Here is an 11,050-nt window from a genome sequence, read left to right as displayed (position 1 = left end):
TTTACCAGGCCATGAGCATTGTCACCAGTCACGATCCTTCCCACTGTCTAGTCCAGATCCTGTTACAAATTCTGGCATCCTATCACCCCGGACCAGGGGGCTCATCCTCAAGGGCCATGATTAAATAAATGAGAGAAACGAGTCCAATGTCATACCATAGGGAGTGGTGCGGACTGGGGCTAATTGGAGCACACCATGCATCGTGAAATCACAGATCTTACTGTTTTTTACTTCACTTTATTGAGATATATTTACACGTGATGAAGTTCTCTCTTTTTAGGTGCACAGTCTGGTGAGTTGTGACTAACGTCCGCCATGTGTGTCAATGCGTGTACACCACCCCAAGCAAGATTCTTTTGTATTTTTGTTTTCCTTCTAGAAGCATACAAACTCCAGAATAAACACTGTGTGGGCAAAGAAATAAGAACGTTTGTGACTAGCTCGAGGGCTGCCCTTTTGAGACCCATACCCTAGGGGCACAGGGAAGGAGAAGGCCCCACCTGCATCTTCCAGACTACATTTCCCCACCTCTACCTCCTGAGGGACCAAGGGACTCCCTCAACTCTAAGTTCCTGGAAGAGCATCCTGGGCCTCCTTCCAACCCTGCCTCTGGTCCATGCTCCCCTGGATAGGGGACAAGGGCCTCTTTTTTGGTGGGGGGTGGGGGACAAGGGTCTCTTAAGATTGGAGGGGTCACCTACACCTCTGATGGAGGGTGAGAAACAGACGTAAAAAGAGACACAAGGGCGCCTGGGTGGCTCAGTTGGTTAAGCGACTGCCTTCGGCTCAGGTCATGATCCTAGAGACCCAGGATCGAGTCCCGCATTGGGCTCCCTGCTGAGCAGGGAGTCGGCTTCTCCCTCCGACCCTCTTCCCTCTCGTGCTATCTCTCATTCTCTCTCTCTCAAATAAATAAATAAATAAAATATTTAAAAAAAAAGAGAGACACAAACAGAGAGACAGGAAGACTCAGCTCAGGGAAGTGGAGAAAGTGAAAAAGAGACTGAGAGAGAGACCAGGTGGAGAGAAAATGAGAGGGGTCGGTGGTGGAGTGGGGGAGGCAGAGCGGTGGGGGTGGTGGCGGTGATGGTGGTGGTGTCATACTTGGCATAGACCAGGGTTTCTCAACCTCCTCTATTTGGGGCCGGATGATTCCTTGTTGTGGAGAGTCAGCTAAGAAAAATTAGTCAGGATCCCCACAGCTGTAGCCCAGCCCCCCCAAAGCCTGCTTGCAGAGCTCTGAACTCTGGTCTAAATGGCCTCAGTTAGAATCCCCAGCTCTGCCACCTGCTAACTGTGTGGCCTTGGGTCAGCGGTCATGCCTCTGAGCTTCAATTTCCTCAGCTTGGAGTTGGGACAGCCCAGGTCCCTACCTCATAGGATTTTGCAGAGTAAGAAGGTCAATAAAAAGAAGGCACTGGGGCCTAGTGGGTGATTAATATATATGTTACCCATCATGAATATTACCAATGTGGGAGTCCGTTGACTCTCTGAGAATCCAAATAAGGACTTCAAGCTAAGACCCTCAAGTTGGGGCAGGGGGGCTCCAACCAGGGGTCCACGGGCCAGCCACTATTGTGTTTTGCTTGACCTGCAGTTTCTCCCGGACTCTTGATCTAAAGGTCCTGAGCCCGAGCCCCACGTCGGGGGCATAGAGTTACTTAAAAAATAAAAATGATACAAAATAATTTTAAAGAAAGCTGTGAATATGAATGCCTCTCAGAGGGACATTCAGCACAGTGAAGTGATAAAAGACCCAGACTCGGGAGCCAGGCTGCCTGGGTTCAAATGATGACCTTGAGCAAGTAGCTTTCCCTCTCTGTCTCAGTTTCCTTTTCTGTAGAAAGAGGGTCGCCGCGGGACCCGAAATGAACTGTGAAGATTACATGGGTTTATGTTTGCAACGCACTTAGAGCAGTGCTCTGCAGGAGTAGCCTCCATGTGATTCGTTGGTTCGAGAAAATAAACGTCCCAGCTGGTTTACTGCAGAACCACCACCTTCCCCAGTATCTTGTTTGCCATTCTGGGTGAGTCGATTTCGCAGCTCGGGGAGAGGGAGTTGGGAAGGACTTAACTTTTCACTGCAGGGCCTGAGTCCTGGCTTTCCACGGTGGGGAGGGGGCCTCCTGGGTTCCTCGGTGCAGCCAGCCCCCCAGGCCCGGAGGCTGGACCGGAGCCGGGTGGGGGCTGGGCGGGGGCGCGGGTGTCCGCAGGGTCCGAGCGGCCGGCGCGTGTGAAGGTTACCGCTCCCCGGCGGGGCGGGGGCCGCGCGCTGTTGCTGGGGTCTGCGGGGCCTGCCTGCGCCCGCGCCCCCCCTCCTTCCCGGCCAGCCAGTGAGCGGTACCCGCCGCCGTTGCCAGGGGAAACTCGCCGCCCCGTTACCCAGCAACAAGCCTGGCCCAACCAGGCGCGAGGACCCCCCAGGCCCCGCCCGCCGCTGCCCACCGCGTGCCCAATGCCAGGCGGGCAGAGCCGGCCCGGCTCCCGGAGACGGCGAGCGCGCTCATTGGCCGCCGCCGCGCCCGCCCGCCCGGATCTGGGGGAGCCCTCGGCGCGGGGGGCGGGGAGCCGGGCCCCGGGGAGCTGCCGGGCGCACGGCCTGCAAGCCTGAGGCCGGCTGGGGTGAGGCCCGGGCTGGGCACCGTCCCATCCCCCCTCCACCCCGTCCCGCACTCTCGGGCGAGGTTGGGCACTTGGGATGGGCTGGAAACGGGGGCTGCGCATCCCGTGCCTCCACCCCGCCAGGAAGGTACGCTGGAGTTGGCCTTGTGAAAACAGGGACGGAGCTTTCCCCTCCCAGAGGAGACCTGGGCGTCCTGACCCCGCGAAGGCAGGGGCTGTTTATCCCTCCCACCCCACCCCACCCCAAAACAAGATTCGGGCATCTTGAAAGAGAAGCTGAGGATTCCCTACTCCTCCGAAAAGGACCCAGAGTCCGGACGCCATAAGAACTGCCCGGCCCTCCCCAGAGGACCCGAGCATGCCCTCTCCTGTGACATCAAGATATGAATCCCTTCGCCCCAGTGGATGCTAGTTTCCCAGCCCCAGGAAAGAAGGGCTGAGGGTGCCCCCAAAAGGGGATTCCAGGCCTTTCTGATGCTATAAAAGTTAGGTCGCAGCATCCCCCACCCCGCGCCCCCCATCTCCCCAAACAGGGACTCGGGCCTTTGGACCTCAGGCTCTGAGCTGCCCAGAGAACCTGGGCATCCTGGCCCTACCCCGTATTGGTACTGGAAGCCCCTCCCCCGCCCCAACAGTCACCAGACCCTCAGGTGTCCCAACTTACCCAGATGACCACCTGCCCAGACCCAGGTCGCAGACCTGCTAGCTTCCCTCCCCTCTGAGCCCTTTTCCCCAGGCTCAAGCTTGCTGATCTCCCAGGACCCAGGCCTCTGACCCCACAGCCACTCCCTCTACTCCCTGGCACCCGCCGCCCCCCCCCCCCGTACCAGGCCTCACAGTGCCAAGGACCCGGAAGTCTAAACCCCAAGTCTCTCAGACACCCCCCTCTCCAGACACCTGCCGAGGTGACCCAGCCCCTCACAGTGGTACAGGGGGGCTCTTCCAAGTTCCAGGACCCTGCGATGTTCTGGACCCCAGGTGTGGAAGTTCCAGCTTTCCAGTGCCTTTAGTTGGCCACCAGGGATCCAGGACTGGGAGCCTCCAGCCTCCAGGGACCCTGATGTGAGTCCCCAGGCCACTCCAGAGAGGCTCAGATTCCTCAGTCCCCACCCCAGGAAGACCCAGGGAGCAGAGCCCCTAGCTCCAGACCCTGATGAGCCCAGGTGCGGCCCGCCCCTACCCCAGTACCTGGGGGGGGGGGGGGGCGGAGTCGAGGATTACTCAGCCTCCAGAATGAGGCGATGACATCATCCTGGGGGGGGTTGACTAATGGCCGCGCTGGGGGGAGGCGGGGAAGTTTACCCGGTAACAGCGGCTGCCGCATGGCCCCGCCCCCCCAGGAAGGGCCGGGAGGGGGAGGCATAAGCACACACAGGCACACACAAGCCCACTCAGCACACGCACCCCCTCCAGCAGCCCACATTGCACACATCTTACTGGGGCAAGGGCAAGGATGGGGGCAGTGTTTGTGTGACTGTGTGTTTGTGTGCTGGAGAGTTCTCTGGAGGTCTGCTGGGTCAGTGTGCTGTGTGTTAAGGGGTTGACCTATGAGGGTGGTGGTTGTGTCAGGGTGCCGTGTGTGGGTGTGTGTGACTGTCAGTGCACTCTTGTGTGTCAGTCGATTGTGTGTGTCAGGAAGATGGTGCTGTGTGTCAGCCTGCTACATTTGTCCCATTGGGTGTCTGTGGCCATGATTGTGCGTCAGTGTGTTATTGAGTGATGTTCTGGTGTGCTGTGCGTGTGATGGTGTGTCTGTGTGTTGTTTGTGTCATCGTGTTGCTTTGTGCAGTGTGCTGGTGTGCATGGGTGAGATGGTGTGTGTCCGTGTGATTGTGTTTGTGTGACATGGGGATTGTATATGAGATGGTGTGCGTCCATGCGATTGTGTTTGTGTGACACGGGGACTGTATATGTGTTGGAATGATGTGTTAGTAGGAATGTTTGTGAAAGTGCTGCGTCATTGTACCCTTGTGTTAGTGTGATTGGATGCGTCGGTGTAACATCACTGTGGTGTAGTGTGCTGGGTATGTTGTGTCACTGTGATTGTGTGTGCCATTGGGCTTTTGCTATGTGTCAAGGGGAAGATGCACATGCGTGTCACTGTTATCCTGTGTGTCTGGACAGTGCTGTGTATAGTGGGATTGTGTGTGTAGCATTGTCATGGTATCTGAAGTGTTGTGTGTCCGTGGGACTATGTGTTACTGAGAGTATGTGCATCCGTGCAACGCTGCGTGTCATTGTGATTATGTGTGTCGTTGTGGTTGTGTTGTCAGGGTCATGTTGTGTGTCTATATGGGACTCTATATATGTTAATAAGAGGGTGTGTCTCTGCAATGTTGTGTGCCGCCGTGGCTGAGTGTGTCATTGCGTTTGTGTGTCAAATGGGATAAACTGGCTGTGGGATTATGAGGGTGTCACTGTGATCGTGTGTGTGTGTTCTAGGAACTAAGTCATGGAGACTGCCTGTGTCTGGGCGATGCGGTTGTGTGTTGGGGTAAGGTGTGTCGCGGTGGTTGTGGGTCTGGGCAGTGCTCGTGCGTCCTGGGACTGTGTCAGCTGACTGAGATTTGGGGTGCCCGTGTGATGCCGCGTGTCTCGGCGCGATCCTGGTGTGTGTCCGTCTGTGTGCGTGTCACGGTGATGCTGCGCGTGTGTGGGGGCGATGCTGCGCGTCCCTGGGACAGTGCGTGTGTGCGAGCTGCTGCGATTGTGTGTCGGCGCGCTTCGCTGGGTGTCAGGGGAAGGTGCGCGCGTCTCCGGGCCTCCTGCCCGAGAACAGCGGCGCTGCTTTCTGATTGGCTGCGGCCTCGCCAGTGAGAAGCTCGCGAATCCTGCGGTAACTTGGTAACTCGGTAACTCGGCCGCCGCCGCCGCCGCCGCCGCCGCCCCGGGGATGGGGGGTTGGGGAGGGGCCCGCCCCGCCGCACCCCGCGCCCGGCCCGCCCCTGCGGGCCACCCTCTCCCCGCCGGCTCGCCCACGGTCCGCAGCTCCGTCCCCGGGACTCCATCCATCTCCCTCACGGGTCTCTGTGCCTCGGCTTCCCGCAGCTCTGCTGCTCGCTAGGTCTCTGTGCGGCTCCGTCTTGCCCACGTTGCTCTCTCGCTGCCTCAGTGTCCCTGCCGTCTCTTTCTCTGCCTCTGTCTCCCACACCCCGTCCCTGCCTCTTCCAGGGTCCGGCTCCCCATGTCTGCTTCTCCCGGCGTCTCTCTGTCTCCCCATCTCTCTTCCTATCTCTGTGTCTCTCCATCTCTGTCCCTCCATCTGACTTTGCCGAGTTCTCTCTCCTCTCTGTTTCCCCTTCCTCTGCCTCAGTCTCCCCAGCTTTGTCTCCCCTTCCCTTGTCTCTCCCACCTCTTGTCTGTCTCTCCCCCCATCCCCTTTCTCTCTCACTCCCACGGTCATGCTCAGAATTCACTTTTCGTTCTGCGGAGACGGCCAGGGGACTATTCGCTACTTCATCCTCGCCCCTCTCCACAGGCCTAGGCTTCTGGCAGCAGGCCCCACGCAGGGCAGACTTCAGGAAGGACTTCCCGCCCTGGCTCAGCACCGGAGCTTTATCGCTCGGGCCAGGCGGAGGCCAGGCGGCCCCGTGGCTTCCGGAGGCGCCCGGGCGGGATGAGCTCACTGCTAGTTGGCTTGGATTTCATCAGCTTCCTCTGCTGGAGTTGCCCCCGCTCCTTTTCCCGCGCCGGGCGGGCGGGCGAATCCTTCGGGCTCCTGCTGCCCCCGAGCGGCGAAATGCGGAAGCGCAGGTGCAGCGCGGAAAGTCCACCTTTGCCACTGACCACGTCGTGTCGCCAGTTTATGAATGCTGCAAATATGAACCCATTTAATCCTCACAACGACCCCTTGGGGAAGAGACCATCTTAAATTCCATTTCCAACGGGTGAACTGAGACCAGAGAACTGAGGTCGGCCCCCTACGGTCACACAGCTGGTGAATGGAGCCCTTTGGGGGCTTACACAGGGAGAGAAGGGAATGGGTATGACCACCGGGAGGTCTGTGGTCATTTATTCTTACACTTATTCATTCAGCAGAGCTTTACCGAGGGCCTCCTCTGTGCCAGGCAGGGGGTGGTCTTATTCACGAGGGTGACCAAGGAAGCGGTAGTTCAGTAAAGGCCCAAAGGAGGTGAGGAAGCAAGGAGTGAGCGCCCAGACAGAAGGGCAGGTGCAAAGGTCCTGAGGGCAGAGTGGGCGTGTCCAGGATGGTGAGGAGCTCCTCCGCAGCTGGGAAGAGCTGGAAGTGCGTGAAGAAGGGGAGAGGGGTGGAAGGTGAGGTCTGAGAGGGGGTTAAATCCGGATGAAGACTTTAGCTTTTACTCTGACAAGGTGGGAGCCACTGGAGGGTTCTGAGCTGAGGGAGGTGAGCCGATTTAGTTCTAACAGGCGCCCTCTGGCGGTCACGTGGGAAACAGGCTGTGAGCCGAGAGCAGGGAGCCCAGCGAGGAGGCGACTGTCCTAACTCAGGCTGAGGTGGTGATTGTGGGGTCAGATCGAAGGGGGAGCCGATGGGATTGGCTGAGGCATTGGGTGTGGATGTGAGGGAAAGAGAGAAGTTTGGGTGACTCCAGGTTTTGGCCTGAGCAGCTGGAAGGAGGAAGGGGCTGAGAGAAATAATAATCGTAAATAATGACGCACCTACTGTGTGCACGACCTCGTTAAATCCTATGAGTAGGGCGCCTGCGTGGCTCAGTCGTTAAGCGTCTGCCTTCGGCTCAGGTCATGATCCCAGGGTCCTGGGATCGAGCCCCACATCGGGCTTCCTGCTCTGCGGGAAGCCTGCTTCTCCCTCTCTCGCTCCCCCTGCTTGGGTTCCCTCTCTCGCTGTGTCCCTCTCTGTCAAATAAATAAATAAAATCTAAAAAAAAAAAAAAATCCTATGAGTCTCCTGAGAGGCAGGAAGTGGAGGTGGGAAATGTGGTAGGGCTCTGGATTTATTCAGTTTTATAGATTTTGAAAGTGGAGTCTACATAATTTGCTCAGTAGCTATTGGTGGATTCAGTGGATCATTGCAGTAATAGCAAAAACATAGAGTGTGTGCGGCACTGTTCTCGGCACTGTACTTATCTTATTTAATCCTTACAACCTGTTATCACGAGCGCCGTTTTCCACATAGGGAAACTGAGTCACAGAAAGATTTTTTTTTTTAAGTACCTTGCCTAGCATGATACTACTAAGAATTATAATAGATTTGTCATAGAGGTGGTATAGTAAGCTCTGGGAGTCAGAAAGATCCCTGTGGGCTCAAATCCCAGCTGGTCGTGTGACCTTGGGCAACTCACAGCATCTCAGGACTTTAGTGTCCTGCTTTGTAAAATGGAGGTTAGAAGGGTACGGTTGGCACAGGGCTTTGGGATGAGGTTAGAAGATAATTCATGTAACAAAAGTGAGGTCACCATGTAGAAAATGCTCTTTAAACACTGTAGGTTGGGACGCCTGGGTGGCTCAGTCGTTAAGTGTCTGCCTTCGGCTCAGGTCAGGATCCCGGGGTCCTGAGATCGAGCCCCGCATCGGGCTCCCTGCTCTGCGGGAAGCCTGCTTCTCCCTCTCCCACTCCCCCTGCTTGTGTTCCCTCTCTCGCTGTGTCTCTCTCTCTGTCAAATAAATAAAATCTTAAAAAAATAAAAAACAAAAAACGTCACCTCCTCAGAGAAGCCTTCCGGAACCACCTCTGCCCCCTCCCTCACTCAGCCTTATTTTGCTCCACAGCGCTCCTACTAACATATTCATTTGTTTAACTATGCATACATAGTTACCTCTTGGAGAAAGTGAGCTCCACGGCGACAGGGACGTGCCTCCAGGACAGCTGTACGTTCTGATCTCCATTTCACAGATCGGAAAACCAGAACGAGGCCGGGCACAGAGAGGGTTTTCATGGTTCAGGGGCTGTTTGTTGAATGAATGCTTGTCCCGCGTGTAAAGCGGCAAGGAGTGCGCCACAGCTCCTCCTGGTGGCTGATGGGAAACTCGCACCGCGAAAGTCGGCCCGCTTGGCGGTCCAATTTCCCACCAGATATTCATGTAGTCTGAGAGTTATGTATGTACTGATGCTAGAACTTAACTCCATTTCACATACAAACACAAAGTACTTTTTACGATGTCTTTTTGAACTTGCACATTTTATTTTCAAAATTCTTTAAAACGTTGTTGAAACGAAGGCGTAACTTACACACTTTTGTAAAACCCACAAATCCTAAGTGTAAAACTCCATGTCATCAGCAGCCCAGGGGAGGAAATAAAACATAACAATCGCCCCCCCACCCCCCCAGGACCTCTTCGGGGCCCCTTCTAGTCCCTCCCCTGGACCATCATTATCCTTGATTCTTTGTTTTTTTATTTTATTTTATTTTTTATTTATTTGACAGAGAGACAGCGAGTGAGGGAACACAAGCAGGGGGAGTGGGAGAGGGAGAAGCAGGCTTCCCGCGGAGCAGAGAGCCCGATGTGGGGCTTGATCCCAGTATCCCGGGATCCCGACCTGAGCCGAAGGCAGACGCTTACCCAACTGAGCCACCCAGGTGCCCCGTTATCCTTGATTCCAAGAGCAGAGGTGAGCTTTGCCTGTTCTAGAACTTCCTATCAATAGAATCACACGGTATGTGCTTCTTTGTGTCTGTCTGGCTTTTGTCACTCAGCATAATGTTCATGAGATTCATCCACGCGGTGGCATGTAGGTAGAGAGGGTTCATCCATTGCACCTCTGATGGGCATTCTGGTTGCTTCTGATTTGGGGCAGTATCAGTTTCCTTAGTTAGAGCGGTTACCACCAAGTAGCCCAGGCTGGATGGCGTGAAGCAACAAAAACTTTCTTTTCTCATAATCCTAGAGGCCAGAAGTCCTACCTCAAGGTGTCGGCTGGGTTAGTTTCTTCTGTGGCCTCTCTCCTGAGCTCTAGGATGGCTGTTTTCTCCCTGAGGCCTCACCCAGGCTTTCCCCTGTGCCTGTATACTAATCTCCTCTTCTTACAAGGACACCAGTCACACGGGATTAGGGCCCACCCTACTGACCTCATTTTCACTGAAATACCTCTGTAAAAGGCCTACGTCCAAATTAGGTCACATTTTGAGGCGCTGGGGAGGGGGGCGTTGGGACTTTGACACATGAATCGGGGAGGGGACACAAATCAGCCCGTAAGAGGGGCAATTCTGTTAAAGCTGCTATGGACATTTTTTTTTTAAAGATTTTATTTATTTGACACAGAGAGAGAGAGCACAAGCAGGGGGAACAGCAGGTGGGAGCAGAGGGAGAAGCAGGCTTGCCACGGAGCAGGGAGCCGGAGTTGGGGTTCGATCCTCGGACCCCGGGATCATGACCTGAGCCGAAGGCAGACACTTCACCCACTGAGCCACCCAGGCGCCTCGCTGCTATGAACATTCTTGTACGTGATATGTCGTTTGGTGAACGTGTGCACCATTTCTGTTGGGTCAATCCCTCGGGGTGCATTTGCTGGCTCAGAGGGTGCGCGTTCGCAGCGAACTGTAGCCGAACTTGCCAAGTGGTTACCCCACAGTGGCTGGAGCATTTTGTGTCCCCCTCCAGCAGGGGGCGAGAGTCCCCGCGGCTGCACACATCCTCACCAGCACTTGACCTTGTCAGGCCTTTGCATTTGAGACATTCTTTTGTTGGGAGACACAAAGTGTTATTTGCGTGGTTTCAATATATCCTGAATTTTCCAGGGAGTCCGCTACTTCCGTCGAGGGAAATTTGTGCTACGTTGCGTTCAGAAATCATCCAAGGGTGATGCACCATTTTGGGTCATCACGTCACCCCTGCAACCCCACTCCTGCCATCGAGGGGCTCACCACGGCGTCCAGCTGCTGCATTCGAGAGTCCACATATAGGCAAGCGCGTAAGATGGGGCTACACACGCGCATGCGCACGCGCTCAGCCCTTTTTCAAATTCTCACATACCACAAAAGGGTGTTGTTCCATTAGCAAGCATTCCAACTCTCTTACGCTCAAACACATTCATTGTAAGAGCTGAAAGCATCTGACTACTTCTTGACGATTTCCAGTGTCGTCGTACGAATGCATTTTCACGTGTGTTGCTTTATTATAAATTCTTCCCTTCGATTTCTGTAATTTCTCTCTTATGGTAAATTTAGGTTATTACACTAAAAATGATGTATATAGGGGTGCCTGGTTGGCTCAGTTGGAAGAGCATGCGACTCTTGGTCTTGGGGACATGAGTTCGAGCCCCACAAAGATTGGGGCGCCTGGGTGGCTCAGTCAGTTAAGCGTCTGCCTTTGGCTCAGGTCGTGATCCCGGGGTCCTGGGATCGAGCCCCGCATTGGGCTCCCTGCTCAGCGGGGAGTCTGCTTCTCCCTCTCCCTCTGCCCCTCCCCCTGCTCCTGTTCTCTCTCAAATGGATGAATAAAATCTTAAAAAAAAAAAAGATGTATGTAGGTAGGACATACTGTTTAG

Source organism: Callorhinus ursinus, unplaced genomic scaffold, assembly GCF_003265705.2.
Source record: "Callorhinus ursinus isolate GAN/ISIS: 27379988/994484 unplaced genomic scaffold, GSC_fseal_2.0 scaffold71, whole genome shotgun sequence".
Lineage (NCBI taxonomy): Eukaryota > Metazoa > Chordata > Mammalia > Carnivora > Otariidae > Callorhinus > Callorhinus ursinus.
The sequence above is the reverse complement of the archived record's forward strand: the minus strand, read 5'-3'. Positions refer to the sequence as shown.